The sequence below is a fragment of the Macaca fascicularis genome, chromosome 5 (assembly GCF_037993035.2).
Source record: "Macaca fascicularis isolate 582-1 chromosome 5, T2T-MFA8v1.1".
NCBI lineage: Eukaryota > Metazoa > Chordata > Mammalia > Primates > Cercopithecidae > Macaca > Macaca fascicularis.
In genome coordinates this window covers 21,635,441-21,662,079 of record NC_088379.1, presented here as the reverse complement: position 1 = coordinate 21,662,079, position 26,639 = coordinate 21,635,441, and the positions used below count along the sequence as shown (strand labels likewise).

The window sequence follows — 26,639 nt, the reverse complement described above, 5'->3', positions numbered from 1 at the left end:
TGTTATTAAGGGCTGGAAACGTTTCAGATCAATCTGTTTATGTACCTTGCAGTCCCGTTTTCGTGTCTGTGGGGGCTCATATTTAAAAGCCAGGAACTTTGGAATTGAATACTGTGGGTTTATTGAGCCTTCCAACTCGAGGGATTTTTGATTTTCGGATTGAGTTTCCACCTGGAAGGAAAAATTTTGGTAACTCACTTGTGCTGGGATTCACGGTTCAGTTTTGCAAACGTAGTTCTGCCAATTCTAGCTGAACAGTTGGCCCCAGTGACTGTCGAGTTTGTTTTCAGAAGGATGAATTGGTTTGGAAAGTTTTGAGTCTAAGTGTTTCTCATGGGTATTTTGTTCAACTGAAATGTGAGTCCCTTGGCTCGGGGTTCCTTTATGTTGTTTTGGTTGGTTTCCTAAAAAAAGAATCAAGGCAGCCACTATACAAACATGAATGCAAGGGCCGCAGCATGATCTATGAGAACACTTAAAGTATCGTTTTAAATGTAACCCAAATTCAGCAGGAGTATATACAGGTAGGCCAGGTATACATTTCATTACTAACACCTTTGTTTACCCTTCATTTCCATTTTTGGAATTAGGAAACATTCAACCATGAAAACTGTGTCTATGTGTTTATGGAGGCCTGAAGATGGGTGAAAGAGTTTTTGTTTTGTTTGACTCCTTTACTAACACGTTACCATTTGGTGGTGGCAGCAGTTATATTTATGTATTTCTTAGCCAGATTCTTTGAAGTGGAAATTTTCGGTATGGGACTTCAATTACAGTGCAAGTGGAGAAAATTCCAATGTTGGAGGAGATTTTCTTTGTTACTCTGCAAAAAATTAGTCATCATGCAGTTGTGTTATAAACATTTAGGTTTGGGGTCAGTTAGTGGCATTTACGTTGACTCATGTTTAGGTGCAGTTTTTCTGACCTAAAAGTGTCAACAATTCCAGCTGGATTGGGTCAACTACTAGTAAATTGCTGATGTTGCTTTGCAGAAAAAAATAGGGGATATGGTGGTAAATTGATTTTCAGCATATGAACTGGTTAAAATATAAGTATGAAATGTCATTTTAATCCAGGTTTTTTTTTTTTTTTTTTGCCTGAAAGCTTTTTAGATGAAAATAAAATTAAGGTTGGGCATGGTGACTTACACCTGTAATCCCGGCACTTTGTGAGGCCAAAGCGGGTAGATCACTTGAGGTCAGGAGTTCAAGACCAGCCTGGCCAACGTGGCGAAACCCTGTCTCTACTAAAAATACAAAAATTAGCCAGGCGTGGTGGCGTGTGCCTGTCATTCCAGCTACTTGGGAGGCTGAGGCAGGTGAATCACTTGAACCCGAGAGGTGGAGATTGCAGTTAGCCGAGATCACACCACTGCACTCCAGCCTGTGTGACAGAGTGAGACTCTGAGCCAAAAAAAAGAAGAAAAGAAAATTAATAAAATTAATTTAGTGAATGGGAAGAAGATGCTATTAAGGATCAATTAAAGCTGTTCTGCGGGTCGTGGTGGCTTACGCCTGTAATCCTAGCACTTTGAGAGGTGGAGGTGGGTGGATCATCTGAGGTCAGGAGTTAGAGACCAGCCTGGCCAACAAGATGAAAACCCCATCTCTACTAAAAATACAAAAAATTAGCGGGGCGTGGTGGCGGGTGCCTGTAATCCCAGCTACTTGGGAGGCTGAGGCAGAAGAATTGCTTGAACCCGGGAGGCAGAGTTTGTAGTGAGATGAGAAGGCACCATTGCGCTCCAGCCTGGGTAACAAGAATGAAACTCTGTCTCAAAAAAAAAAAAAAAAAATGAGGCGTTATTCTGGCTGAAGAGGGTTCAAGGTATATGAGTCCCCCGTAGAGGGGTCTTGTGGGCCAGTTTCGTCATTTTACTGGGGAAAGAGTTAGAGTTACTGTAGATAAGGGACTCACCAGAATTCTCATAGTAGAGCAGCATCTGAGTCCACATCCCAGATGCTGAACCCAGATTGCAGTTCAGATGCTTTCTCATTCCTTGCCTTGCCTTCATCTTAGTTGAGCACAGTTTTTGTTGAGCGGCCCCTAGGTAGTAGGTAGCGTGTTGAGGTTTGGACTGTGTGTTAGTGCCTAGGGCTGCTGCAGATTACTATGGACTTGGTGGCTTGAAACAACAAATTTATTCTCTCTGGAGGCCATTAAGTCCAAAATCAGTGTATTAGCAGGGCCATGCTGTCTCTGAGGACTTTAGGAATAATTCATGCTTGCTTCTCTCATCCTCTGGTTTCCCTTGGCTTGGGGCAGCATCACTTCTGTCTCTGCATCTGTCTCCCCTTGGCCTTCTCCCTGTGTGTCTGTGTGTCTCAAGTCTTCTCCTTTCTCTTTTAAGGATACCAGTCATTGAATTTAGGGTCCACCCTAGGTCCAGGATGATCTCATCCCGAGATCCTTTAATTAAATACATCTGCAAAGACCCTGTTTACAAATAAGATCACGTTAAAAGGTCAGGACTTGGACATTTCTTTATATGAGACACTGTGCAGCTCACGACAGAATACAAATAAAAACATGGTCTTTCTTCTCCAGGAACTTACAGATATTTGGGGAGAAAGATTCACGACTAAGTCTCAGAACAGTATGGTCAATGCTCTATTACCAGGGTGCACATGTAGCAAAAGAAACCCAGAGGAGGGCAACCAAGGCCTTCTTCTCCCTCAATCCTAGTGGGATTGGGGATCCTGAACCAATTCTGGAAAGAGGACTCTGGGGCGGGCGCAGTGGCTCACACCTGTAATCCCAGTACTTAGGGAGGCTGAGATGGGCAGAACACTTGAGCCCAGGAGGTCAAGACCAGCCTGACCAACATGACGGAAACCCCATCTCTACTAAAAATACAAATATTAGCCGGGCGTGGTGGCTTGCACCTGTAATCCCAGCTACTAGGAAGGCTAAGGCAGGAGAATTGCTTGTACTCGGGAGGCGAAGGTTGCAATAAGAAAGAAAAAGATAACTGTGAAGAAAACGGTGAGGGGACAAGGGGAGGAAATGATGGGGTTGGAAGTGGGGGACCCCAGGTGCCCACAGGTTTGGAGAGGACAGTATCTGGTTATGCTCTGTGCAGTTGGTGTTGCTGGAATGTCAAAGGTAAGTGTTTAGTGCCCAGGGTGGTCAGAGAGGAGTCTGGAGGGGCCAAGCCGAGGACGACCAGGCTCCCTGGTTTGAGCCTTTATCACTTAGGTGTGGCAAGGCGTTTTCAGCTGAGTTGTGATGTGGCCACAGAGAGGAAAATTAACTGATGGGAGCTGGGAGAATGGCAAAGGTGGGATAGAATTTATTTTTTTTAATCATGAAAAATAAAGCTATTTCTGTTTAGTAGATGAACTGGTCTTCATCGTAGCCTAAAAGTCAGACCCTTCAACAGTATTGATGAACAGCACTTGTTTCTGTAGCTATGCTTAAAGAAAGGTCTGGCAGAAATCCTAGGCTTAACTGTGTGTTCCCCGTGTCTCAGGTAGACTTTTGTATTGAGGGATTAAACTGCTTCTGTTATTAACACACAAATTGAACAAAAATTTACCTGCATTTAATGTTTTCGTTGAAAATATACTTATTTACTGTATTTCTGTGGTTTATATTAAATCTTGCTCAATAATGTAAGTTTTGAAAGTTCTGAGAATTTCATTTGATAGAAAGTTTTACGAATTTATCACTGCCTTTCTAAATGTGGGTTCCTTGTGATGCTACATGGTGATTCTAGACAAATAAAAATATATACAAAAATTACTTGTAATTTGTCAGATAACTTCCAGGTTTTTCTCAGACTAACACACTAAAATAGTGCGTAGAGTTTTGGTTTTTCATGTTTGTTATCAAAGAACTAATAATTATTTTGGACATCGCCCGTGTTGCTCAGTACCAAGGAAAGAAATGCTTGTATTGTTCAGAAGCTTACATCTAGTTGGGAGGACGGATTTGCACAATAGGAAGCAGACATTTAGGGAACCATTAAAAGACTATCCCTCATTAAGTAATAAATCCTGTGCTGGAGACTGTTTCAGTGCTTCAGGAAGCCCAGACAGGGGAGAGATCAGTGTGGCTAGGGAGTCATTGGAAGGTATTTTATTTTCCTGGAGAAGTTAGGACTTGAGCATGGCCTAAAGGAGGGGAAGGATTGGATTGAGTGGGGAGATGGCATTCGGGAGGAAGGGTGGCAGGTGGTGGCTGGCCCACTTGAAGTGGAGAGACTGTATCGGGCGAATAGTGGAGAGAGCTTTTGGAACCATTTGCCCGTATGTGGTATTTCAAACACAGGCCTGGTTGGGGTCAGTTAGGAGAGAGTGCACAGAGGGGAGAGGAGGTGGCCCAGGCAGAACCACACTGGAACATGGAGGAACATGAACAGGAGTCTGAGAAGGAGCCTCTGCAGAGGCTGTGGGGAGCACCAGGGGAGAATCTCATCCCAGAAGCTAAGAGAAGTTTACGTGTTAAGGCTGGAATGGCCTTTCCAGTTGACATGTTGAGAGATTAAGCCAGAAAGACAAAGGAATAGACAGCACTGGATTTGATGTCCCGGAGTCTGGTGCCCTCCATGAGCAGTGTCCACGTATCACAGGTGAATAAGCCAGGTTGGGTGGCCTGAAAAGAGAAGTGGGATGGGAGCACAGATGAAGGGTTTGGCTTTTGATGGCAGCAGGGAAGCTCATTCTCCACATGTGTAGTCAATGCACCAAATAGGAATGACTGAATCACAGCCTGAGAATGACTGTATGGCAGATGACGCATCTGAATGTGGTTTGGAGTTCCAAGCTAGGGAGCCTGGGATTGGCCCACCCGGAAAGTCATTTCTTATCTATGAGGAACACCTGAGTCTCCATCTTGTCCCATGGAACATGGACCATATGGGGGATCAAGGCCCTTTGGGGTTAATTGAAGGTTGCCAGGTGGAGACTGTTGGGGAAGGTGCTAAGTGAAGATGCTGCTGCGTGAACTGCATGCTTTTTTTTTTTTTTTTTTTTTTTTGAGATGGAGTCTTGCCCTGTTGCCCAGGCTGGAGTGCAGTGGGATGATCTCGGCTCACTGCAACCTCCGCCTCCCAGGTTCAAGCGATTCTCCTGCCTCAGTCTCCTGAGTAGCTGGGATTACAGGTGCAAGCCACCACGCCCGGCTGATTTTTTTGAATCTTTTGTAGAGACGGGGTTTCACCATGGTGGCTAGGCTGGTCTTGAACTGCTGACCTCGTGATCTGCCCGCCTCGGCCTCCCAAAATGCTGGGATTACAGGGGTGAGCCACCGCTCGCGGCCGTGTGCTGCATGCTTTTTGCAAGTTGCGAGTTTCTTTGCTCAGCCGGTAGCCACCGGGGCATGCAGTTCTCCTGTTCAGCCCACCAGCAGTGAACTCTCTCCCCTGCATGTAAGCCCTCAGTGAGACTCCATGTTCTATTCACTAGCTCTGGGTTTCTTCTTCTTGAACCTGGTGCAATCCCTTCTGGAGTGGGTAGGGGTTCAGCACAACACCTTGTCATGGGACAAAGGGGTGTCAAGGCAGGCAGGAGGGCATTGGGGCGCAGGTGGGAGGAAGAGGGAATTCTGGCCCCATTGCTTCTATTTTCTCAAAGACATCTAGGCAGGGCGAGGGAAAAAGGGGCCAAGAGGAAGGGGAAAGAGAAGAGAAATGGTTCTTTTGGAATGTGGACCTACTGGGGATGGCAGAAAAGTCAGCAGGGAGGATCTTTTTCCAGTTTTGCCTTCTGATCTGATTCAAAGGGAGATGGTCATTGCAATTGTTTTTCTCCACCTGGATTCAGCCTAGCAATGGGAATCCTTGGGTGTGGCCAGGTTGCTTCTTTGCCAGGTGAGTGCAGCCAAGGGAGAGAGGAGCAAAGTGATTATAATCTGTAGGCCAGCAAGATGCCGCGGTCTGAATTCTCACCAGCAGAGCCACTGGATCAAGAGTAAGATTGTTATCTTTGAATGCAAAATCTTACATATGTCTGCAGCCTGATTTCTTAACACCCAGCACGGATTACTTTTTCCATGGACATTGGTTGAGGCGGTGTTATGTTGTAAACACAGTGCCCAGTGGTTCAGGGTTAAAATAATCCAAGGGTCAGTCTTTTAAACAAACTCTTCGTTTCACCAAAGTGTGCCTCTCAGTGTCCCCTGAGCAGAGTTTATACTGTGCTTCCTGTGTGCCTTTGCTAAGACACCTTTGCCTTGGAATCCCAGTCTGGGAAATTCTGGGATATTCTTTAATACCCAACTCGGTTGCTACGAACTCTTCACTGTTCTGGCATTTTGATTCTTCCATCTCTGAACCCAGGTAGCTATTAGTGTTTGTGCTCTTGTGTCGCTTTCTATGATACTGGTGCTGCTCTCAGAATGCATATACCCTTGAAAGCAAGGACTGTGACTTCTCACAGTACCTCGAGTATGGGTGGGTATGTAATTGTTCTTTATGGGCAAGAGTAATGCTAACAGAGATACGACTAGGTGGTGGAAAAGCAGGAAAATTGGGGGTTAGAAGGCGGATGCAAATTCACAGGTTTACCTTATTATAGCAAATGAGAACATATGTTTGTTTAGTTTGTTAGTTTGTTAGGTTCAGCTGTGGGATCCCTGATTCAAGGATGGGTATATTCAGTCTATCTGCAGTCACATGTGATCTACTTGATCTTATGTGTGTGGCAAGCACACACATATAGACTGTGTTGGGAAGTGGCTTGAATTCCTACCAGGAATGTTGCTCAGAAATCTTGCAGGATTGGGGGCACAGTTTGGCATTTGGTCCGTGAATGCAAGTCGTAAGCTTTTCTGATATGAGACATGGTTGCGTATCACCCAGCCTCAAAATCCTGTTGTTTCTTGCCTGCTTGGAGTCCTCTCATGTGGAGAGCACATGAGAGAAGTTGGTGGGTTTGGCAAGATACCAAGTCCCCAAACAAATGAATATGGTAATATTTGGTGAGGTTGCTCCCAATGCAGCTCCAGCTTCTGTTCCCAGGAGCCTGTAAAGATGGTTTAAAAAAACAGACAAAGACAGAAGTAAAAACTCCTGAAAGTAACTCAGAAAATGACACGGGATGAAGTTTCTTAGACTATTCAATGACTTGTTTCTCCATTAGGCTGCTTCTCAGAAAGAGTTGTTTACTGGGTTGATGCTATGGAGGAATCTTCACTCTAGAGAACACAGCTAATGTATTGTGTCAACATTTTTCTTATAAACAAAGATTAGAATACAGAGTTCTTTGAGAATTAGTAGCTTATTTTATTTATTTTATTTTTTTGAGACGGAGTCTCACTCTGTTGCCCAGGCTGGAGTGCAGTGGCCGGATCTCGGCTCACTGCAAGCTCCACCTCCCGGGTTCACGCCATTCTCCTGCCTCAGCCTCCCGAGTAGCTGGGACTACAGGTGCCCGCCACCTCGCCTGGCTAATTTTTTTTTGTATTTTTAGTAGAGATGGGGTTTCACCATGTTAGCCAGGATGGTCTCAATCTCCTGACCTCGTGATCTGCCCGCCTTGGCCTTCCAAAGTGCTGGGATTACATGCCTGAGCCACTGCGCCTGGCTGAGTACTAGTAGCTTATTAACTCAGTTTGTGCAAAGATTAGGAAGCTATAAATGCAAACTTGCTCAATAAGTTTTTAATGTAAAACAATATAATTTTAATGCTTGATGTATGATTTAGCTTGCATTTATGTTCAAACACAGACAATTTTATTTATTTTATTTTATTTTATTTTATTTTTGAGACAGAGTCTCGCTGTGTCTCCCAGGCTGGAGTGCAGTGGTGTGATCTCGGCTCACTGCAAGCTCCGCTTCCCGGGTTCACGCCATTCTCCTGACAGCCTCCTGAGTAGCTGGGACTACAGGCGCCCGCCACTGTGCCCGGCTAATTTTTTGTATTTTTAGTAGAGACGGGGTTTCACCATGGTCTCGATCTCCTGACCTTGTGATCCGCCCGCCTCAGCCTCCCAAGGTGCTGGGATTACAGGCGTGAGCCATCGCGCCCGGCTAATACAGACAATTTTAATCTGAAGAGGGAGCTTTATAAAAGTACGCTGTTCCTCCCAAGGTTTTTTTTTTTTTGTCTGTCTTGACTAAAGTTTCAGAAATGTTGCATGTCTAGTAAGGCAGTTACCTATGTGTAGAGGGTAGAGTGGGACAGAGGTGAGGTAGGTGCCTCCCAGAAGGCACATGTCTGTCTTGGCCACTTTTAGTACCACGCTGAGCACGTTGCAGATACTAAGCTTTGCTTTTGTCTGGTGTTTTTTTTTTTTTTTTTTTTTTTTTTAAAGATAGGGTTTCACTCTGTCACCCATGCTGGAGTAGAGTGGTGCAATCTTGGCTCAGTGTAACCTCTGCCTCCTGATCTCAAGCGATTCTCATGCCTCAGCTTCTTGAGTAGCTGGGACCACAGGCACACACAACCATGCCTGGCTAAGTTTTGTATTTTTGCTAGAGACAGAGTTTTGCCACGTTGGCCAGGTTGGTCTCGAACTCCTGACTTCAAGTGACCTGTGTATCTTGGCCTCCCAAAGTGCTGGGATTACAGGCATGAGCCCCCGTGCCTGGCCTTCTTTTGCTTTTCATCCAGCAAAGCATTTCTTGTCCTCAGATCTTTCCTGTTCAGGGCCTGAAGGGTAAAAATGGAAGGTTTAAGAGGTTGATAGAAAAATATTCCAGCACCTTCCTACTTCTCCCCCGCATTTTCAACACCCTGGTCTTTTTGTTCTTATTTATCTGCAAGTGAGTCCCAGGGTAAAGCTGTGCCTTCCTGCATACGCTATGGGCTGGCCAAACATCAAAACTTTCACTTTTGGTATTTACTCTTCTCCAGTTGCATTCTTGATAATTTGTACCCTAGTTTCCTATATTTGTATCCTAAACTTGCTTTTGCATTCATTTAACAAATAGTTATTCAGTGCCACCCTGCTTGTGGATGTATGTGACTTCTTATCTCTGGGCTTGACTTTTCTTTTGGTCTATTAGACCAGTTTTATCTTAGTGTTGTACCTCTTCCTAGAGCTACACCTCTTGCATTCTAGCTATTCAATATCTGTCATACCTCCCCTCGGTTAGATGTGACCCTCTAGCTCTTTTTGATGTGATTTTATCTGCATCTTCCTCTGCTGTTATACTCTGCTAAAACAGCAGGGGGATAACCGTGGAATTTTAGAAATTCTTTTTTTTTTTTTTTTTTTTTTTTTGAGACAGTCTCTCGTTCTGTTGCCCAGCTTGGAGTGCGGTGGCGCGATGTCTACTCACTGCACCCTCTGCCTCCCAGGCTCAAGCGATTCTCCTGCTTTAGCCTCCTGAGTAGCTGGGATTACAGGCGCCCACCACCACGCCCAGCTAATTTTTGTATTTTTAGCAGAGACGGGGTTTCATCATCTTGGCAAGATTGGTTTTGCTCAAATGATCTGCCCGCCTCAAGCCTCCCAAAGCTCTGGGATTACAGGCGTGAGCCACCATGCCTGGCCAGAATTTCAGAAATTCTAAATAGGCAACGGGAGTTTCTAAAGGAGAATTTGCAGCACGGTTTTAAGAACAACCTGAAGGGACTGATGGAACTTTTTGCTTTGTGACCATCATTGCTTTTTTTCCCGTGTCCCACTGCTGGGCACAAAACCTTTCTTCCATCTAGAATGTCTTATATTTGCTAGATGACTCACACAGTCACCTGCATTATTTATGGCATTTCTAGCCAAAATTTTTCATGCCATGACACAGATAGACAATGATGATGTGTGGACTGGAGTGAAATGGTGAAGGATGTTCCTGGCCAGAGCCCTTTGCACTAGGCTTGCATCCATCCAAGTCCCATGGTCAGAGGAGTAGTTGTCCCTACCTTCCTGTAACCTGGTTGGTCAGTTTGCGGTTGAGGTTTTCAACCTTACATTTGAATCAACAGAAAGCATTAAAAGTTCAGATGCTTGGGCCACAGACCTCATGTTCTGATGTATTGTTCAGGGATGGGGGCTGGACGTTGGTATTTTTTCAGAGCCCTGTGGGGTGGTTCTGATAACACCTAGGTTAAGAACCTGCTGCTTAGTAGCCCAGGGACCTGAAGGGTTAACCCTAGTCACCATCTGTCGTCTGCCACAACAAAAGAAGGTAGAAGAAAGAGCACAGGAGCCAACTGAGGGCAACTGCCTCATGAGGGAGGGAGGGGCTGGGCCAAGCAGAGAAAAGACGATGAAATCAAGAGACATTTCTAGGACAGAGAGCTGAGAGCTTCAGGACAGGGCCTTATTCATAGAAGCCAAGAAAAACCACTACTGGTAAAGCAGAGAGTGACGTGCTGAAGCCAAGGTTAAGGACAATAGGTTTCAGAGATGTATTGTGGAGTTAAATGAATAAAATGAGAGGGTCTCACAGCAGCAAGCGTCAGTCCAACAGTACTTGAGGGCACCTTGGAGAGACACGAGATTTTCTTTCTCGGGGCACATACCTTTGTTGTCAGGCTGCGGAACTGAACTAACTCGGGTATCAGGCATTTGGTAGTTTCTTTTAGCGCCTCATCATTTCAGATGAATGACATTCTTGGTTATTAATTTAAATAAAATTTTTAAAACTCACATTTTTTGTCTTTTTTTCTTTTCCCTATTTTGCCTTCTGAAGTCTGATTTGCATAATGTTTGAATTGTGCACATTTGCAATCTTTTGTTCTTGAGTACTCACCGTGGTTGGGGGCAGGTCTGTAGAATTGGGTGTCACACACAGAGAAAGCTAAATTATCCATCACCCTCACCATGGACAGTTTAGGTTTCACTCTATTTAGAATTTTTATTAAGCCCTTTTTATGATTCTCTCTGAAGACAGCGCTATGATAAGCATGAGAAGATCTTTTGTCAAGATTGCTAACTCTGTATGTAAAAGTGCTGTCCCCCACCTATTCAAGAATTGTACTTGAAGGCTAAGATGTCTCCACACAAGAACAATAAATGTGCCCCTACCAAGGCTAGGGGGACGTAGAGGTTCCCTTAAGTTGTCTAAGCTCCTCAGTCTCAGTGCCATTCTCTACCCTCTTCCTAAGCACTGGACATCATACACAGTATGTGATTAGTAAATGCAATCGGTAAATGTTCGTGAATTAAATTCACTCCCGATATGGGGACATTTCTCAGTTAGAATACATGGTTCCAAATATGTGACCTGGTCCTATATCTAGAATGTCAGTTCTATTGAGGTGTTGGAGACTCTGTTTCCTCATGTATCCGTAGCACCTACTATAGTGACAGGCATTTAACATCCACTGCTACCATGGCCTTGTATTGTGGGTGGGATAGTAGAAAGCAGGTTGTACATTGTACCTCCTTCTATGTAATTGAAAGAAAGAGCAACTATGGAGATGTAACTGTAAGGCAGGTTCTTTAACATAGTTGTTAAAATGTTCTTTCTTTAAGCCTGCTTGGATCTAAGTCTAATTAAATTGATTCATTTCCCATCAAGATAAGACTTAAAAGCATTCTTTGTTTTATTGTGCAATTCTTCCTGATTCTTTTCTTATGAGAAAGGCAAAGAGAGATTGACTACTGGTGTATTCATCTCCAGGGCAGTGTTTAAGATGGATATCCTTTCTATTAGATTTATTATTATTTTTAATCTGCTGTTTGTTTGTTTTAAATGAGACCAAATGTAAACTCTTCCTTTGTGACCAAAATGCAGTTAGAATTCTAAAGTCTTTCCAGTAACCTGGAAGTGCAGTCTACCGCAGTGGACAGTGTTACGCCGGCTCTTCCATTCCTTGGGACCACCTCCTACCTCGTGTTTGCTTGCATTATGACAGCTGTCATACTGTTTTGGAATTATTTATTTACAACCCTAGTTCTCCTACCAGATTGTAGACTCTTGATGGCCATATTTATCTCTGCATCCCTAGTGTCTAGCATGTAAGCACTCAGTAAATCTTTGTACAAAAAGGTCTCATTTTTCTTACTGTTTTTTTTTTTTTTTTTCCTAAGTAGTACTGGGCAGAATCTTGCATTATTCTTATGCAGGATGAATCTGTCATGGATAAACTTGAAACTATTCAAAGCAACATAACCAACATACAAGGTCAAGGCTTAAACTTCCACTCTTCATCTGATAGTAAAAAGTGTCTTTTACCCAGATTTTTTTTTTTTTTTCATTTCTTGATCCAGTTCCCACCTCTTGAGAAGTCATTGCTTTTCTGTTTTCTATTTTGAACTTCTCCCCCAGTTTGTGATGTTTCTCGTTATTGCACATAGCCACTTCCTTTCCTCTGTTATAAAAGCTCTTGTCCCCAAAATACTCCCTTGCAGCACCATGATTGAGTGACCACTCTTTCCTAAGTGAACTTCTTGAAAACTAGCGTGAATCCATCCTCTTCATTTCCTTACCTCTTATTTCAGTTTCAGCCTATTGCTGTCTAGCGTATATCTGCCATTCTGCATGTGATATATCTCAATACCTGTCCTAATTTCCAGCAATTCCACCTTGTATGTGGCCTATACACCGCCGTCTTCTGTCCCATGCTCTTGCTGAAGTTTGCCTAGATTAGACCATTTTAAAGTTCATCACCACATACTTCTTCCTCTTCTGGTCCTTTAGCTTGATGGACACACCTGGTTTCACACTTACTAATTATTGTATTTGGCAACTGTATTTACTACTTAAACCATTCTTTCACCCTCATGTGGTTTGGGTTGATTATAGCTCTCAAGGAGGACCTGACTAGCGTGGCTGCGTGGTTTCCCTGCCAAGATAGACACAGGTAGGGTAGTACCTCCTAGAGGATGCTGTGCTTTTTGAGATAAGCCTCCTGGGAGTAGGCATCATCCAGTCTGAACCTATGAGAAATAGAGATTGCTTGAGATTATTGCCTACTTAAAGAACATTAGTGAACTGTTCTACTAGGATTTGACTTTTCAGAGCTCCTTGGTGGGGGGAAAAATACATATTCAAGTTCTTCCCTTGGGGATAAAGTTGAAAAACTTGTCCATCAGCTTAGCTAGAAGTTAGCAACCACAGATAGAAACTTTGTAAGACTTGTTTTTTTTTTTTTTTTTTTTTTTAAAGCTTTATAATATTCTTAGTTCTTGTATTAGTTTTTTTTTCCATCTTTTCCCATTTTTTGTGATTATAAAACCTTTTACATTTGAATTGTTCTGTTGTTACTGTGTGGAGCAAAAAATGAGAGGGGGAAATTGTTTAGACCTTTTATACTAAGTCTTAGTATATCCAGAGGGAGTGTAGGTGGTGGCAGCTTTAAAATGGAAAGGAAATGTGGGGAGTCCCCAGGACTTGCAGTCAATGAATAACAGGCTCCCTCCGTGGCTGGTAGGAGAGTTTTAGGGGGTGAGCATAACATGGTTCATTCAGATTCTTTCGTGCTCTTTAATTTCTGTGATATTTTGCTGGTCTATGAAACTGATAAGCCTTAATGGTTGTAGTTTATTCTGACCCAGAGTTTATTTTCTAGTGATGCCTTTATTTTTTTGTTGGGATGTTGCTGGATAGTAAAGTAAAACTGAAGATCTTGGCCTTTCTCATTGTTCTCCTTCAAGAAAATGGGATTTCAGAAAACACTTCTCTTTAGCCTTCTCATGAAATTTCATAGACCTGTTTCTCGTTTTGATGTAACCCCTGTAGAGTTACCTAATAGAAAGGTATATTAAGATTTGCTAGAGAAACAGAACCCACAGGCTAGAAGAAGAGATAGATTTAAGAGGAGAGTTGTAGGAGTTAGCTTACATGGCTATAAGGAAGTCCCATGATCTGGAGAACTAGAACAGCTGGTGATGTCTTTGAGTCTGGGTTCAAAGGTCTGAGAGTCTGAGAATCAGGTGGAGGGGGAGGATGTGAGTCCCGGGCTGGGTCTGAAAGCTTAAGAACTTAAGGCCGGATGTCTGGGGGCAGGAGACGAGTGTGTCAGCTCTAGCACAGAGTGAATTTGCCCTACTGCCTCTTTGTTTATTCAGGCCCTCAGTGTATTGGAAGATGCCTGCTTGAAGTAGGCAGTCGACTTAAAGAGGACCAGTCTACTTTGGTCTTCTCCAAAGTGGATTAGGGAGGATCATCTGCTTTACTCAATTATCAATTTAAGTGCTAATCTCTTCCGGAAAGGCCCTCATAGACACGCCCTGAAATAATGTTTTACCAGCTATCTGGGCACCTCTCAGTTTATATTCACAAGTAAAATTAACCATTACAACAGAGTAAAACAACCTGTTGTTGTTGTTATTGTTTTGCTTTTTTAAAGGAGAGATTTATTTCTACTGCTAGTTTCACTTTCTCCTAAAACTGGTTTGGTGATATTTGTGAACTACCATGACTAGAGAAACTTCAGGTGTCTGTAGAGCTCTTTGACTTTCAGAACTTTGTTGTAAGTGTCCTTACCTGATTTGAAAGTTCTAATAACAACCAACACTGGAATATCATGTGCTAGGTGCTGTGCCAAATGCTCCCCGTAAAACATCTCACTTGATCGCTAAAACAGCTTTATGAGCTCCGTGTGTCCACATTTTACAGGAGTGCCAACTGAAGCATGGACAAGTAAATTGATCTTCTCAGGTTACAGATAGGCTGCTGGGCCTGGCTTCTGGCCTTCAATTCTAACTATTGTTATTTTCATAAAAGTCACACCCTAAGCGCTTTCTTTGGTAGTGGTGTTGGGGTAAGCCTTTGTAGAACAGTTGTTCAAAAACTTGTTTACATTAAAGCATTCCTTTAGAGACGGCTGACAGATGGGAAAGTAAAGTGCAGGCCAATCATCTCAAATATGAAAAATGGGAATTCCGACATGCTCCAAAATCCAAAACTTCTTGGGATTGACAGGATGCTTATAGGAAATCCTCTTTGGAGCATTCTGAATTTTGGATTTTCGGGTTCGGGATGCTCAACCAGTAAGTGTAATGCAAATGTTCCAAATTCTGCAAAAATGGGAAATCAGGAACACTCTTGGTCCCAAACATTTAGAATGAGGGCTATGCAAGCTGTAAATGAGAATTTTCACCTAGTGCATATTATGTCCAAGTAACTAACAACTGTTGAAGGAAAGAATTTTAACACCCCATTTTACTATCATCAGGTGGTAGTGGAAATGACCAAATAGGGCTTATACTTAGGTTTGCAACATCATCTGTTTATTATACAGTCAGTCTTTCTTTGCTTATCTGCTGCATTCTTGAGATTGAAAATTTTATCCTGGAATAATAAATGACCCCATTTCAAACATCTGCCATGTGAAGATGAATAAGAACATCATAGGGGGAGTAGATACATTTTTGGGAGGTGTGCATCTAAAGTGACGTGAATTCATAACACTCTAGTTCTGTCTACATGTCATGCTGTTGCTGGGTGAGCAGGGAACCGTCGTTCCTACACCTTATTTAATAAAGATGATCAGAATGGAGGATAAAGGGAAATAGCATGAGACTGTGAATGGATGTGGGGATTCACGTTGGTTTTGCTACGAAGTAAAATTGTGTCACTTAGCAAATCACAGCATTTCTGGCCTTCACTTTCCTGACTAGTAGAATGAGGTTTATGAACTAGGCTATCTTTATTGATTCTGTAACTGCTAAAGTTCTGTGATTTTACATATGAAACCAAACCTAACAACATTGCTAACATGTATTTTTTAAAGCCACAGAAGTTGCGTACACATTTAATGAAATTCCAGTCGCTTTATTAGAATTGGCTGATTGTACCATTATATTGCATTATAATAGTAAGGGTGAGGATTGTTTACTTGTTTGGAGAAGGGGGGCCTTGGGGCTCCTTCTGCTTAAACCTCAGGCCTGCCTGCTTCCTGATCTTTGCTTTCTTTTCTCACTACTAATTGCCCTTCACTTACAAGCTGAGACCTGCCCTCTTTCACTAGGGCTAATGCCAACATTGGGACCTTGAGCTCTTTTTTTGTTAAGTGGTTTTCTGTTTTTTTTTTTTGTTTTTTTTTTCCTTTTTTTCTTTTTTGAGACGGAGTGTGACTCATTGCTTAGGCTGGAGTACAATGGCACGATCTCAGCTCACTACAACCTCCGCCTCCCTGGTTCAAGTGATTCTCCTGCCTCAGCTTCCCGAGTAGCTGGGATTATAGGCATGCACCACCATGCCCTGCTAATTTTGTATTTCTAATAGAGGCAAGGTTTCACCAAGTTGGTCCGGCTGGTCTTGAACTCCTGACCTCAGGTGATCCACCCACCTTGGCCTCCCAAAGTGCTGGGTTACAGGTGTGAGCTACCACGCCCGGCCTTGTTAACTGGTTTTCTTTTTTTGTCCCTGAGTTCCTGTCTTTAAGATCTGAACACTTGATTTTTATTTTTTTATTTTTATTTTTTTTGTTTGCAAAACTTCTTTCGCTTTTGTTGCCCAGACTGGAGTGCAGTGGCACAATCTTGGCTCACTGTGCAACCTCCGCCTCCTGTGTGCAAGCAATTCTCATGCCCCAGCCTCCTGAGTATCTGGGATTACAGGCTCCTGCCACTACGCCTGATTTTTGTATTTTTTAGTAGAGACAGGGTTCACCATGTTGGCCAGGCTGGTCATGAACTCCCGACCTCAGATGATCCACCTGCCTCGGCCTGCCAAAGTGTTGGGATTACAGGCATGAGCCACTGTCCCCGGCCTTTTTTTTTTTTTTTTTTTTGAGACGGGATCTTGTTCTGTTGCCCAGGCTAGAGTGCAGTGGTTTGATCATAGCTCACTGTAGCCTTGAGCTCCTGGATTCCAACAGTCCCCCCACCTCAGCCTCCCAAAGTGCTGGGATTATAAACCTGCGCCACCGCACCTGGCCTAAACACTTGATCCCCCCCCAATTTTTTTTTTTTTTTTTTTTTTGAGAAAGAGTTTCATTCTTGTCACCCAGGCTGGAGAGCAATGATGTGATCTTGGCTCACTGCAACCTACGCCTGAAGTAGCTGGGATTATAGGCACCCGCCACCATGCCTGGCTAATTTTTTGTGTGTTTTTAGTAGAGACAGGGTTTCACCATGTTGGCCAGGCTGATCTTGAACTCCTGACCTCAGGTGATCTTCCCGCCTTGGCTTCTGAAAATGCTGGGATTACTGGCTTGAGCTACCGTGCCCGGCCTCACTTGAGCTCTTTTAATAGGTGAACTCTGGTTGCTCCTTTATGTGTCTCTGTTCCTCCCTCTGCTTATAGGAATATAGGCTTCTAAACCCCAACTCCATGAGTAGACCAGCCTGGTTCTCTGAATTTCTGAGTACCAGGTGAACCTGCAGGGTGTCATGTCAGAAACAGAGACTTTTTTTTTTTTTTCATAGTGAAGATGTCCTTGATGGCTGTGTATACAAATACACACACACACACACACACACACACACACACACACTTTTTTTAAAAAGAAGTTAATTTCCAGACTTTATGGACATCGCGCAGATTCTTTATCACATCACAGTGTTATTTTTCTTGCCTGCATTTTCCCCCACTTTTGTGGCTTTGCTTGTATTACCACATATTTATTACAGAATCCTTTGACACCTGTGTTCTGGCTGATTCTGTTTAGTGGCAGTTCCCTGTCGACCCTCTGTTGTCTCCCTCTGTTCCCCACCTAACTCTCTCTAAGTGGGCAGGCTTGATTTTGGTTTTGATTCCCCCACCAATTATAAAAGTTCATTTGGATCATAGTTGCCTTTGATGGTTTCTGCAGTAGAACCAGTGGTGCCAGTTGATTTCTTGAATTTCTGCCCCCATAAATTGGGAGTAGCTATTGAAAGTGCTTTGTGAGCTTATCCAGGAAAATGACAGGACTGAATATTATTCTGATCTGTCACGGGCGTGGTATGGGTGGTGGTGACACACATGCTATCATTTGCCAGTGGCCCTGGAAGCCCAAAACTCTGTTTATATACCTGTATTAATTGTTTCTTTGGTTGTCCAGCATTGGACTCATAATGGCCTTTTGTATATGTCAGGGTTCCTCATGGTTTGAAGTAGAGTTTCAATACTTACTTTAACAGTGATTCAGCCACTTATATTTACAAAAGGTCTCAAAATTTCTTACTGGTTGAATTATTTAGGTTCTGTACTTAATATTAAGTGATTTCACTCTTGAGTCATAATTTCCAAAGTGCGCTCTCCCAGTATATTCTAATAGAGGCTCCCAGGATTTGGATCACGGATTGTATTGAGGAAAAATGCTGGTTGTTAGGTGTTAAGAACTGATGTAAATTAGTAAGAAAAGACAGATAACCCATTGACAATGTGGTATAATAATAATAGGTAATGTTTGCCGAGTGTGCTGGATCCTGTAGTAAGTGTTTTAAATGTTGTGTTGGTTGCTTTTTATAGTTCCCTAATGAGATCATTATGATTATCCCTATTTTGTGCCTGAGGAAGTGAGGCATAGAAGCTCATTAAGTTCCGTGAGGTCACCCAGACGTAAGTGATGGAACCAGGACCTGAGCCTAGTCAGCCTGACTCCAGAGCCTGTCCTCATAACCAATGTGTTACATGTGTTATAAAGGTCAAAGGAGATTTCTGGATCTTCACAGAAAGAGAACACAAATTCACATAGATACATATAAATTATTTTGAGGTACCACTTTTCACTTCTGAGATTCAAGTGTGACTCTGGCAAGAAGGTGATGTATGTACTTACATTAATGGGATATATAATATCTTTTTTTTTTAAAAATGATGTTTAACAGCTGTTGGTATCATTGCCTAAATCAATTTTATTATTAGTGTTACAAAATGATGATACTCTAATTTTATCATTTTTTCATGTATTAACTCTGATACTTTTATAAAAGAAATTTACTCCTGATCAGTTACTTTGCTTTCTGGAAGTCACTTTATCCAGGAAGGCCAAGATGAGTCCTTGTTAGTTTACCTTTTTTATCTGTTTCCAAAGTAGTGGTCCCCCACCTTATTCATGGTTTTGCTTTCTGTGGTTTCAGTTACATGGAAAATTCCAGAAATAAATAGTTCATAAGTTTTACTTATTTACTTTTTCTAGAGACGGGGTTTCACCAGGCTGCCCAGGCTGATTCTAGACTCCTGGGCTCTGTGATCTCCCTCTCAGTGTGCTGGGATTATAGGTGTGCGCCACTGTGCCCAGCCTAAGTTTCAGATTGTGCACCATTCTGAGTAGCGGGATGGAATCTTGTGCTGTCCCGCTCCATCCTGCCTGGAACTTGAATTAGACCTTTGTCCAAGGTATTCATGCTGTCTATGCTACCTGCCTGTTAGTCGGTTAGTAGCTGGCTTGGTTATTAGATGGATAAATCATAAGGATCATAAGAAAAGTGAAGAGAGTACAATAGGATATTTTGAGAGAGAGAAAAAAATACACATAATTTTTATTACAGTACATTGTTATAATTATCCTATTTTGTTATCTAGGTATTGTTGTTAATCTCCTACTGGACCTGATTGGTAAATTAAACTTTATTATAGGTATGCCTGTACAGGAAAAAGCACAGTGTATGTAGAGTTTGCTGCTATCTACGGTTTTAAGTATCCACTAGGGGTCTTGGAACTTATGCCCCACATATGAGGGGGTCTGCTGAAATAAGTTGGTTCTCTTTGTATATAGTTTTCACCTTTGACTTCTATAAATGTATTATTTAGTTAAAAATAAAATAATCTTTTAAGTTGAAAATGAAACACAAATTAGAATTTAGGATTTTCTTTTTTTTTTTTTTTTTTGAGACGGAGTCTCGCTCTGTCGCCCAGGCTGGAGTGCAGTGGCCGGATCTCAGCTCACTGCAAGCTCCGCCCCCCAGGTTTACGCCATTCTCCTGCCTCAGCCTCCCGAGTAGCTGGGACTAGAGGCGCCCGCCACCTCGCCCGGCTAGTTTTTTGTATTTTTTTAGTAGAGATGGGGTTTCACCTTGTTAGCCAGGATGGTCTCGATCTCCTGACCTCGTGATCCGCCCGTCTGGGCCTCCCAAAGTGCTGGGATTACAGGCTTGAGCCACCGCGCCCGGCCAGAATTTAGGATTTTCACTATGTAATTTTAGTGTTCTAACAACAACAACAACAACAACAAAACCTAAAGAAATGTAAAACTCCACTCAGTTTACAGTAATTTGTAGTCGTTTTATTTAGGGTAGTATGTATAGTAGTTTTCTTAATTGTAGGATATAGCATATGTTACTTAGGAGGTTCTCAGCTTGTTCCAGGAAAGAAGTCCCATCCAGACCCCAAGAGAGGGTTCATAGAGCTCGTGCAAGAAAAAATTTAGGGTGAGTCCATGGAATAAAATGAAAGCAAGTTTGTTAAGAAAGTTAAGAAATAAAAGAATGGCTACTCCATAGACAGAGCAGCCCCAAGGACTGCTGGTTGCCCATTTTTAGGATTATTTTGTGATGATGTGCTAAACAAGGGGTGGATTATTCATGCCTCCCCTTTTTAGACCATAGAGGGTAACTTCCTGATGTTGCCATGGCATTTGTAACCTGTCATGGCACTGGTGGGAGTGTAGCGTTGAAGACAACCAGGGGTTACTCTTGTGGCCACCTTGGTTTTGATGGATTTTGGCCAGCTTCTTTACTGCAGCCTGTTTTATTAGCAAGGTTTTTATGACCTGTGTCTTGTGCCGATCTCCTTTTTTATCCTATGACTTAGAATGCCTAACTGTTTGGGAATGCAGCCCAGTAGGTCTTAGCTTCATTTTGCTCAGCTCCTATTCAAGATGGACTTGCTCTGGTTCATGTGCCTCTGACAAAATGAGTACACATTGAAGCCCTCCAGGAGGGCTTGTTAAAACAGATGGCTAGGCCCCACCTTCGGTAAAAGTCCCAATGCTTTACCAGACTGGTAACATAGTCCAAGGCACAAAAAGGTGGGGAATCTCTGCTTTGGATCTAATGCCAGCCTGCAGGAATTGACAGGAGAGCAGAGAAAGTATCAAATCAGCGCCACAAAGACCCACCCAAACCAGTCATTATTTTTTTTTGTCTAACAAAAAAGGAGAGGTTGGTTGGTGCTGTTTTGTTGCAAGGGACACACTCAAGATAGACGTGTGGTCTTAGATGCTGGTTTGGTAAAACCATCTATGAAGCATCATTTGGAAAGATCTTTGGAGGTCTTTTAGAAACTTGATTATCGCCTGAGTGTTAGATGAGATTCAAAAGATACTGAAATGGAAAGGTGGAGGCTGGGCACAGTGCCTCACACCTGTAATCCCGGTGCTTTGGGAAGCTGAGTCTGAAGGATCGTGTGAAGCCAGGAGTTTGGGACCAGCCTGGGCAACGTAACGATACCCCATCTCTACAAAAAAATTAGCTGTGCGTGGTGGTGTGCACTTGTGGTCCCAGCTACTTGAGAGACTGGGATGGGAGGATTTCTTGAGCACAGGAATTGGAGGCTGCAGTGAGCTGTGATTGTGCCTCTGCACTCCACCTTTGGTGACAGAGTGAAACCCTGTCTCATAAAAAAAGAAAGGTGGGGATCAACAGCTTAAAAATCTGGTACGGTAGTATCTACAGTGTAATCTCATCTTGTGTATGCAAAATGCACACTTGTAAATATGTGTGGGTGACTGTTGGAAACGAGCTTTATTAAGGTGTTAAAATGGTCATCTCTAGGTGATGGGGATATGCTTTTATTTTCTTGGTTTGGCTAGTCTTTGTTTTCTAATTCTTTACATTGCACGCCTACTGCTACTGTAAAATAAAAATCATTTAGAAAAAAGCCATCTTTTCAGTGAGAATGTTGTTTACCACACTCTTTAAAAGAAAAATCCAGCCAGCTACACCTCCACTGTTTCTCATGTTATGTCACTGTTTCTTCTGTTATTTTTCTCAATAGAAATTTTCAACAGCTAACATATTCTGTATTTTGCTTATTTATTTTTTTTCCGCCCACTAGTATGTAAACTCCATAAGGGCAGGACTTTTTATTTTGTTCTGTTTTCCCCAGCATCCTGAATGCTATCAAGCACATAGTAGACACTCAGTAAATCTTTGTAATTAAATACATGAATGAATAATGTCCAATGTCTATGTATATTGGGTTATTGAAGGAAAACGGTGAGTTGCGGTCAAGTTTAAAAACCCCTTGTGCAAACGATTAAAAGTTCCAACCAGGCCTAGAGTTATCTAACCAATAGGTTTCTGTTGGTTAAGATCTATTTCCAGTATTCTCTTTTTTTAATGGAACTAGTCTTAAGGAAATAGGAGGAGACGAAGGGCTGGATGGGATGGACTTTCTTCCTTGATGTGCTTTTATTGCCTCCGCATTCCTGCATTCTTTCCCTAGACACCAAATGCATTTTTTCCAGTGCTCCTGTGGTGCTGTAATGTGGGCAGTGTATTGGAAGGAATATGTGTATTAGGATTACTTAGCAGTTTTATTTTCTCTCCCTTGTGCATTCTAAAGAGCAAGGACCAAAAACCCCAACCCTGCCTGCTTTTATGTAGCTTGTGCGCTAAGAGTAGCTTTATACATTTGCAATTGATCTGACGATGGGGAACTCTGATTAAGTCAAATGTTATCCCCCAACAAAAAGAAATCCATTCTTCTCATAGTTGACCAGTGTGTTAAAGAAAAAAGTTATTCCAATACTTGTTAAGATGGCAAGGAAGACTTTATTTAAGACTGTTGTGATGGGTATCAAGACCATCACAGTACGGGAGGAAGACTGGGCGCAACTCCAGAGACAACAAGAACAAGTGGAGGTTTATAGCCGAAGAGGTTGGAGAATCAGTGGATGGGAGATTACTAAGAGGAGACATCAAAGGTAGGGAGATTCTCGCTGAAGGACCCTGAGAGGATTCTTGCTGAAGGCAGGCTGGGATGATCAGATATCACCTGGGGGATGTTGGAAGAGAGGGATTTGACCAGATACCGTAGGTGGGAGCATTCTCTCTAAACTGACTTCGGAGGATTCATGCTAAAACTCTGCATGGACAGACACTGAAAGCTAAAGTAGAGGCCCCCTTGAGAAGAGGGCTCAAAGGAACCTGACGAAGGGTGTGGTCGAGAGCATCTTTGCCAAGTATTAGAAAAAAAATACCCAATTGTTATATTTTGATTGTTGCCAATAAAAACTTGTGAGTATTTGTATCCTCTCATTATATAAGTACCTACATCATACTATGGATCTTGCCTCTTGGCCTGCAAAGCCCAAAATATTTGCTGTCTGGCACCTGGCAAGTTTCTTGACTTCTGCCCTGGAGTTTTATTACTCCTCTTGTGAATTTTAACAGCCTTACATTTAAACAAAGTTTACCATTGATAGGAGGACCTTGTGCTCATTTGCTCTGAGAGTGCTGGCTACAGGCAGAAAGAGCTTATCTAGTTTATCACACATTGTTTTCCAGTTTCTTTCCTGGATATTTTCAGCTAGACACCCAGAGTGTCTGCCTGCCTGTCTTTCTGACCACTTGTTTGCCTTCTCCCTCCCTCCCTTGACCCATTCATGAACTCAGGAACACCCTCACTATTGGTATCTCAGTTCTCTGGGGTCATTTACACCTGACTAGAGGATCTGTTCACTCCCTGTGCCTGGACTTCCGACCTACAGAACTGTGAGCTAATAAACAGGTGTAACTTGTTATACAGCAATAGAAAACAAATACAGATCTTTGCAAGGTTATCTCACTTTAAATGATTTTCCCTTTCTTTGTCTGCCCTTTAAATTTCTGCTAGTTTTGTTTTGTTTTTTCTTTTTACAGCAAAGTTCAGAAACATTTCCCCTAATCATCTTACTTTTCAGCAACACTGAAACTCTATATTCCCTTGGGATCAGTTACATATCCCTCTTGTAGCACTTAACACTTAGTGTACACTTGTGTAATGTTAGTCTACGAGGTCTGTTTTTGTATCTCTGCTGTCCCTCCCAGCACACAATAGTTGCTCAAATATATTCTGAAATAATGAGTAATAGGTCCGACATCAAGAATTTTGGCTGAAAAAAAAAAATCAGAGACTCAGACTCCTATAAGAACCTCAGGATGGTCCCAGTAGAAAGCTTTCAATTGGATTAAAATGCCAAATAAAACGGCTTTTATTATATTCATAAATATTAAGTGTCCAGTGTTCTTTATTGATATACAGACACCTTAAAAAATAGGCTGTCTTTTCTCTTGAAGCTAATGTGTTCATAAGATAAGATGAAGTGTTATTTAATAAACAGTTTTTCATTTTTAGGCATTTTTGAAAGATATCTACTGTGGCATTAAGAACGCTTCAATTTTTCTTAACCAAATGCTGTTTAATTTCATGTAAACTTACAGTTTAATGCTAAGGCAGAAAAATAGGTTATTTCCTTTTTATTTATGAGACTTCTAAGTAAATAATTGAAAACAGAAAAAAATCGGGCCTCCTTTATTTATTAAAATGTCAGATCTTTGATAAGAATGCCTGGAAACTTGAATGGTTATTTATTGAACCATTTCAGGAGTTAAGGGTAACCACGAGCCCAGGTTGGAATCTGTTGTCTCAGTGTAATTATTAATGGCAACTCTTTTTATCCTCAAGTGTGTTTGATGATAAATTGTATTGTGACCCTATAGTAGTGTGCTACCTATTGATATGTTTGACTTGCTGTCTCATTTTGAGTAAGTGTTAACCTTACAGAGATTGAAGTTAGAAGTACTATTGTAGATGGTTTAAGAAGGCAGAATTTACTGAACTCCCCCATTCGTCAAATCTGTAGGAAAGATATTAAAACCGAGTGATGGAAATACCCACAAGTTTTCATGTCTGTTTGGAAACTTGAAGGATCATTTTCTCTGTTATGGAATTTGGAAATTTTAATAGAATGTATCCAGCTATGCATCTTTTTCATCAGTTTCCCTAGCTCGTAGTTAGTCTTACAAGTCTCTCTTCCAATGAAAGATATTTCCTTTTCGTTATTTTTTTTTCCTCATGCACATATTTATGCTTATACATTATGTTTTTGTTGTGGGGAAACATACATGTTTATCATTTTAACTGTTTCAAAGTGTACAATTGAGTACCATTAAAGACATTTGCCTGCGATGTAACCATCATGATCTATACCCAAAATATTTTATTCATTCCTGATATCGTTTGTCTATCTTCCCACCCAAATCTCATTTATAGCTCCCATAATTTCCGTGTGTTATGGGAGGGACCTGGTGGGAGATAATTAAATTATCAGCTGTTTCTCCATACTGTTCTTGTGGTGGTGAATAAGTCTCATGAGATCTGATGGTTTTATGAGGGGTTTCCCTTTTTGTCTGGCTCTCATTCTCTCTTGCCTGCTGCCATGTAGGACGTGCCTTTCACCTTGTACCATGATTATGAGGCCTCCCCAGCCATGTGGAACTGTGAGTCCATTAAACCTCTTTTCCTTTGTAATTTACCCAGTCTCAGATATGTCTTTATCAGCAGCATGAAAATGGACTAACACAATTCCCAACATAAACTCTGTGCCTGTTGAATAATATCTCCCCAATTTCTCCTGCCCTCAGCCCTTGTAACCTCTATTCTACTTTCTATGGAGGCGTTTCCTTTTATTTTATTTTTTTATTTTTTTATTTTTTGAGACGGAGTCTCGCTCTGTCGCCCAGGCTGGAGTGCAGTGGCGGGATCTCAGCTCACTGCAAGCTCCGCCTCCCGGGTTTACGCCATTCTCCTGCCTCAGCCTCCTGAGTAGCTGAGACTACAGGTGCCTGCCACCTCGCCCGGCTAGTTTTTTGTATTTTTTAGTAGAGAGGGGGTTTCACCGGGTTAGCCAGGATGTTCTCGAACTCCTGACCTCGTGATCCTCCCGTCTCGGCCTCCCAAAGTGCTGGGATTACAGGCTTGAGCCACCGCGCCCGGCTCCTTTTATTTTTTTTAATTATTGCCACTCTTCTTTTTTTCTCCCAGTAGACTTCTATTACTTGCATGTACTGTAGGTGTCTTCGTGATTTGCTTCCCAGTAGTGGCTTTTGTTTACTAAATTAAGAAAGTAAAATTATGTTTTCCCCAAATTTTTAATTTTCTGTGCTGTTATTGAATCTTCTTAGGTTGACTCATGTCTCTCTGTCTGCTTTTATATTTCTGTACTGTTACCTTCTGTCCCCTCTGATAGCCCCATGTCCTTCAAAGCAGACTTCTGGATTGTTCTCGTGTTTTCTCTGGCCTCTAGATCCCTGAAGTAGCCATACTTTTCTCTGCCTCCCATGGCCCTCTTCACACTTGCGTTTGGTTAACCTCTTATAGCTCTTAGAGCACTGTAAGTTGTACGAGGCTCAGGGATGGTCCCAGCCCCCGAAGCCTGGTGCTGAAGGTGCCAACAGAGCTCATCTGAGGAGTTAATGATGTCACATCTCCACAGCCTAAGATTTTATCTGTTGGTTCAGGGGATGCCAAGGCTTTGGCTTTTTTTTTTTTTTTTTAAAGCTTCATAAATGATTTTGATGTGCAGCCAGAATTGAGAACCAATGTTCTGCACCAAGGGTAGGCAAACTCCTGCTGTGTAGGCCCAGCTAGTAAATATTTTAAGTGTACAGTCTCTGTTGCAGCTACACAACCCTATACATGTGAAAGCAGCCATAAAACAATTCACAGATGAGTGAATGTGGCTGGGTTCCAATAAAACCTTATTTATAAAAACAGTTTACAGGCTACAGTTTGCTGACCCCTGCTCTAAACAAATCAGCACCATTATCCCTGTCTATGGATTCCACCACTGAAGGTCAGGGCAGGGATCACTTGTCACTTAAGTTTATACTAGTGTCAGGTGGCAGCACGGATTCAGATCTAGGCACCCTGACATCCGGCACCC

At 42.3% G+C, this 26,639-nt stretch overlaps 1 protein-coding gene across 2 annotated transcripts in view; it reads left to right on the top strand.

The window, feature by feature from the left end:
• Nucleotides 1-26,639, top strand: part of ADGRA3 (adhesion G protein-coupled receptor A3) — a 130,458-nt gene that overhangs the window by 1,050 nt on the left and 102,769 nt on the right. The window lies entirely within an intron of this gene.